This window comes from Ostrea edulis, chromosome 2 (genome assembly GCF_947568905.1).
Source record: "Ostrea edulis chromosome 2, xbOstEdul1.1, whole genome shotgun sequence".
NCBI classification, from domain to species: Eukaryota; Metazoa; Mollusca; class Bivalvia; order Ostreida; family Ostreidae; genus Ostrea; species Ostrea edulis.
The window spans coordinates 63,346,238-63,353,359 of NC_079165.1; positions in this window are offsets into that span (position 1 = coordinate 63,346,238).

Sequence of the window (7,122 nt, forward strand, 5' to 3'; positions counted from 1 at the left end):
ACGTCGGGCTCCCGAAACGTCCGTAATTCCCTTCAGTAATGCTGAAGCCTAAAACGTTGGAAATCCGAAATGATAATAAACTTTGAAGAGTTGGAGAAAAAAAAGATCAGTGCCAATAAATGGAGTCAAATTCACCCAAAGATTCACCCAAAGATTAGAGCTATAAGAGAGAGAGAGAGAGAGAGAGAGAGTCCTTAATTTTGAAATAAATTTCTACATTTTATCATAACAATTGAATCTAAATTATATCCATATTTTCAAGCTAGTAACGAAGTAAATAGCTAATGGACTGTTGAAACCCTTGAGGACTAACAGTCAACTATCACGATCCAGGGGTTATACACGGTTCGAATTTTTATTCACAAGATACGTTTTTCGACAAATATTGTCTCTTTCAGTGATCTGTTTACATGAAAAGATTATTTCAAAAGAAATATATTTATCATTAACTGTAATCTAAAGGAAATGAATAAATACCATGCACAATGCAATTCAGTATAAAAGTAAACTCTAATCAAATGTACAAAAATAACAGGTGCCGAAACGTCCTACACATTGGCCGATTCAGAAAGGCCCCTCAAATTTACAATATAATGTTAGTAAAACTAAGGATTTTTGCCGAAACGTTTTGGTGCCGAAACGTCTTAGTGCCGAAACGTCTTTGCTGGTGCCGAAACGTCTTGGTGCCGAAAGGTCTTGGTGCCGAAACGTCCAGAATTCCTCAATGTAGTAACATACATTGATAGTAGATACAATCACTATTAAAGTCTTGGGTACAACTAAGTACTATGAAATCCATAAAGTGCAAGTACAATTACCGTTCGATCGGGTTCGAAATCCTAATATTAAGCATATCAATTCAAACTTATAATCATTCGATGAACCCCATAAATAGTTTGGGATTGAAAGATGTGCAAAATTTTAGCTCACTTGATCTTTTCTGGCCTTAAGACCATAAAGTGAGAATATTCTTAATTAAGTCTAACAAATCCAGCTAAGTTTTGAAACAATTTTCATAAAGAAATAAGATTTTAGATAAATTATTTTTCATAAACCTGCAGTTTTTCAAAGATCTGTGCTAGATAAATCTTAAGGAGGTATGCTACACCAGAGAAATTTGATGTAGATGAAAAGTGGAGGATATGTACAACAATATTTTGAAGTTGAAAATTTTCAAATTTACTTTATTTTGTCAAAAAATACAGTTTTAGTAGACGGTAATCTGGAAAAAAATTTAAAACCTCTGCTGGACTCCAACTTGCGACCTACAGTTCAGCATTCGGTATTCTAACCTACTGAGCTACTCGGCTAGGTATTTAAATAGAAAAGGAAAAGTCAAATATTGCTGATATTGATTTTTTCATCCATGTTTTTAAAGGAACGAAGTCAGCCATTATGACGATGTAGAGTACTACCTTAAGATATATTAAGTGATAAAAAATTTGACTTCAGAATATCTCACTATTCACAAAATATCTTACGACTAAGATCAATATTTACATTGAACACTGTAATTTTCTTATATTTCATTTCTTGTAAACTTTTAAAATTAATATGTAAAGTACATCCATGGTTTATAAAACTTAATTGAATACATACACTGTACTTATGACCTTGTGATCGATATTTGATTATCAGACAGAATTATCTTTTTCATCTTAGTCGTAAGACATTTTGTGAATAAGTATACTTTTTCACATTATCATCTTTTAAGTTTGATAATGGATTTTTAGTCGTTAGTCGTTTTCTGAAGCAAACTGCTTGTATAATGATATAGTTTTGCTCAAGCTTCTTTATTGTTAGGAACTGCTGTTCATGTGAACGATGCATGTGGCCCATGAGCCGCTCTGGTTTTTTTTTTCATTGTTATCTTTTTCTCTAGAACACAACATCCCCTCCCACAAACAACTGAATGTGTGGGGGTGGGGGGGGGGGGAGAGCTCACATTGGAATTACCTTATCCATCTGTTTGTAAATGTCTGTGCATTGTCTCAGATACTAGTTGGTGGATTTTCCTGAAAAATTGTACACTTTCTATTCACCATGAAGGAATATGAATCTGATGTATTCACAGAAATTGAACCCTAATCTTCATTTTACAGAAAATATCAATTCATGAACTAGTCATTTTTCACGGACAACATAATTTTGTCATGTCATGCTCTCATGCATATATCTAGATATAAACAAGTATTAGGTGTATTTTCTTGAAAATTCGTATTATTGTTTTGTCGTCTTTTCGCCTCGAAAGACGACAAATTAGGTCGCTAATTTGCGGGGTTTATTTGTCGTCTTTTCGTTTTGTCGTATTTTCGTTATTTCGGGGCAAAAAGTCGCTAATTGTCGTCTTTTCGCCTCGAAAAGACGACATATATTCCTGTTGTACATGACACAATGCACTGAGCACCAGGTTTTTGTTCGTCGTTTTTCCACCCCCAATTGCCCCTCAAATTGAAAAAAAAAAATTCCAAAATCTTGTTGCACATTTAAAGGTAGCTGCAGAACTGTAGCTCTCCGAAAAAAAAATATATCGACAGCTAGACCGGTCTGTCAACATAATTTTTTTTCGGAGAGCTACAGTTCTGCAGATAATTTATAGGGCACTACTATAATCTTTGGCTGCCGCTTAAAATAGAGTTCTGGGAACATGGGGGTTTTTTGGGGGGAGGGGGGTCGAAAAAAGTCGTTTTGTGACAACCCCCTCCCCATTTGGCCCCAGATTGAAAATGAAAATTCCAAAAAATTATTGCACATCTACAGGACACCACCTATCATCTTCCAAAAGATGGTTTGGCAACTGATTAAAATGTAAGAGTTCTGGGAACCACGTTTGTTTTGTGGGTTTTTTTTTTTAAAGAAAAAAATCATTTACCCCAGGGTAAAATTGAAAATTCCGAAACCTTATTGCACATCTACAGGACACCACCTATCATATTCCAAAAGATTAATTGGTTATTACAAAAGAGGAGTTTGAGAAAGAAAAAAGTGACAGACAGACGGACGGACTAAACAATAAACCCGAACTTGCTTTAGAAAATGTGGGTATAGCAATCGAGAAAGGTTTATTACTGTCACGGCATGGGTAAATGCGCACGTCGAATTATACCCAGCGCAAAGCTGTTAGAACGGTATAATGAGTTATATGTAACAAATTCTAGGTCTGATTAGGTCACGATTGCAAAATATATTTCGATTATATCAAAACTGATTAGCTGCAGAACTGTAGCTCTCTGTCTTTCCCAGAGTTTTACAGTTCTGCAGCTAACTAGTAAACTGACTAGTCTGAAGCTAGCAGCCATTAACCAGCAGCCAATAAGGCCATAGAAGATAGAAGCTAGCAGCCAATAAGAAAGTTCATCAAAGTACTGCGAATTTTCAGACGGAATACTAAAAAGCAACACATAATAAATCAAAATAGATAATTTTTCAAACAATTACTCAATAAATTTTTAATTACCGAGTTTCCTACTTGAAGGCAATTGAGCTAACCTGAAAGTTTCTGACGTTACATCACATAGAGAAATAAGGAATGTTAATAACAAATTAATCTTTGAAGAGTCCACAAAAGAAGTATGCAGACAAGGAAGTGGACTCCTAGGACTAGCATTTTCCGCCCTCAGTTTGGGGCTGTAGGGGTACCACCTGGGGCCAACAAACGGTGGGACCACTTTTCAGACCTCTCTAATAATTGACTATAGGGTATTGGAATAAAACAAAACTGATAAAACACTATAGAAAAATGAAGTCAAACAAATAGAACCATTAAAAGGGGTCATATAGGCCTTTAAGGGCAATTGAGCTCACCTGAAAGTTCATGATTTTGCAACATGTAGGGTCATAATGGAGGTTAATAAGAACTTGATCTTTGAAGAGTCCACTAAACCAATATACAGGTAAGGGTTCTCCTAGAGCTATCATTTCCCACCCTCACTTTTAGGCTGTAGTGATACCAAATGGGGCCTCGTGAGGGTGGGGCCACTCTTCAGACCATTCTAATACTGTGGAATCATTTTGGATCAGCTCTTTGGACGAATAAGGCATGTCCTAATTCGCTCCACTTTTAACATTGATTGGCAAGCCTAAAGACCAAAAAACGTGTAGTCTGCGTTGTAAATACGTTTGTAGATTAATGTAGCTGTAGTGCTAGATGTATTTATATGTAGTTTTTGTTATTATTCTCTGTTGATATTGGCCACATTATGTAATTCCTTTCGTTTGTCCTGAAGAAGGGACGGGTCTGGTTGTTCGTGTCGTTGTTCATTTTAGTGCTTAATATATATATATATATATATATATATATATATATATATATATATATATAAAATGTGCACTCTCGTCAACACTCCCCCCCCCCCCCCCCCCTTTCCAGAAAGATTCTGTAAATCAATACAAGAATAATGCTTTTGAAAAGATCAATTTCATTTTTATGCCCCCGTAATCGGATATATATATATATCTTTCTGGAAAAGGGGGGGGGGGGGTGTTGACGAGAGTGCACATTAATTTTGTTTCGCCATCAACAATAATCATTCACGTTTCAATAATCATAATAAAATTTAAGGACAATACTTATTTTTGTGTTGTTTTTCTCCATTTTACTAATGAACATAATTGTTTTAAGTACTTCATACATCGTACATTCTGGACGTTTTTCTGAACGTGCACGCTACTTTGTATTATTCTAATATTTACATAGAGACTTTTTCTTCCCTGATTAAAACAACTAATATAACGTCATAATTTAACAAGTTAAAGCGATTCTCACGTTACACTCGCAAGAGAGAGAGAGAGAGAGAGCGCAAACAGTCAGCCTTATACACATGTAGTGAGACCGGTTCGGAATACACCAACATTGAATTTGAAAATTTAATCAATCGTGTGATCAGGTGTTTGTCCTGAATGAAAAAATGAATTAATTTTGTAAAACCTATATGCAACAGTAAATTACAAACAAATACACCAGGATAAGTACATATATATTATTTCTCTTCTACATCCTTATCTTTTTATGAAAATGTAATGTAACGCGTTCATTTGGGAGAAAAAATCACGTAGTTAAGTTCGATTTTGACATAAAAAGGAAAATTGGAATAAAACACAAACATACAATAAATCAGAAACACACATGTGCATACAAAGTAATGTTATGGAATATCACACCCTTATCTTTTTTAATGAAAAAGTAGATTAAAGTAGCTACTTAGGGAAAATTGTCGAGACCGGGACCGGCTTTTAGCATTGTTTTTATTTTTCAGTCCCACCGGTCCCGGAGTTATCACATCATAGTTTACGAAAGACAATAATATGATCAATCAACTATCAGAATGCAGGCATGAGATGTCATATCTAAATTTATGAGAAATGGGGGCTAAAATATTCTGATATATTCTGTTTTTATCGAATAAAAAAATCTGGGACCGGGACCGAAGACCGGGTTTTAGTCACGGGACCGAGATATAATGCGCGCATTAATTCAATTATTGCTCTCTTCAATTCATTTGATGAGAGCATCAATTTAATAGAAATAATGCTCGCAATAGTTAATTTAGAGCTCGGTATAAATAATTTGATGATCTCTTTAATTCAATTGCAGATATCTTTAAATCATTTACAATGCTTTTGTATAAGAAATTAATGTACGCATCAATTCTTTTAAAGAGAGCAACAATTCAATTAAAGATATCATTAATTCAATTGTGGATATGTTGAATTGAAGATATCTTTAATTATATAGTTGCTCTCTCTAAAAGAATTATTGCTCTCTTCAAATGAATTAAAGATATCATTAGTTCAATTGAAGAGAGAAATAATTGAATTAATGCGCGCATTAAATCAATTATTGCTCTCATCAAATGAATTAATGCGCGCATCCATTCAATTATTGCTCTCTTCAATTGATTTAATGCGCGCATCCATTCAATTATTGCTCTCTTCAATTGAATTGTAACACGCATCAATTCAATTGTTGATATCATTAATTCATTTGAAGAGATCATCAATTCTCTTAAAGCGCGCACCATTTCAGGTGAAAAATTAATGCTATTTGTACACAATAAATATGCGTCTTCTTACTATCATCGGTATTCTCTTACTTTTTCTTGCAGCTAATGGTATTCGTGAACCTCTTCACGTTTTTGTTGTTGTTGTTTTTGGTTTTGTTTTAAAAATAGTGGGCCACGACAGAAAGATATCAACATCACACCTTCCGTTCGTTGTAGGTGTTGAGGTTATAACGTTGCAAATTGAACAGCTTGAAGAAATTAATGCGCACCAAATAGCGATGCATTTAATCCAATAATCATCAATAGATTTAGAACGACTGTTCTTTTCAGTTGGTAATTTCTCTTTTGATAGGATTTCTCAGCAAAGCGCAGATTTTTAAAAAAAAATGTCACCGGCTGAATTACACATTCTATTCATTTCTAATGATCGTTAATATGACAATTAACAAAAAAAAAAAAAAAAAAAAAAAAAAAAAACCCAACAAACCACGATTTCTATGCGAGATTTGAGTATTCCATTAAAAAAAAATACTGAACTAACTGAAGTTTTATAATTTATCAAAATTACACCCGAAATACCATTAAAAAATACAAGGAGGGGTGGGACATAAAGTCCTGTACACAATCACATGCGTTTAAAGACCGAGGAAATAAGCACCGCCTTCAATTTTACCTGGTCTGTAAACCCCTGTCAATCAGGAGAAATTTAGCTTCAGATTGGATGCTAGAAATTGATGGACATTTAGTTACTAATCCGTGTGTATACATTGTCCACCTCGTCTCTCGATCGAGGCGTCCGTGAAATGTTTTGATGTTTACCGCGTAGTATGCCAGCTCGATAGAGAAAGTTTTGATAAGAAAATTATGGCTTTGTATTACATCTATAGTCACAAAATATAATGTATTGAGTAGAAAATCTTACATATAATTACATCAATTATAATAAATTATGATGGGTTGTGTTTAGGAAGAGGTGCGATAAATGATTATGGATGGTTAGAACATAATTACATGGACATGGATTTTATGCTCAAGAGACTGTACCGACTCTCATTGGAAATGTCGTGTTAATATATTATTATCAAAATTTTAATTATGAGTAAATACGTCATTAAAATTC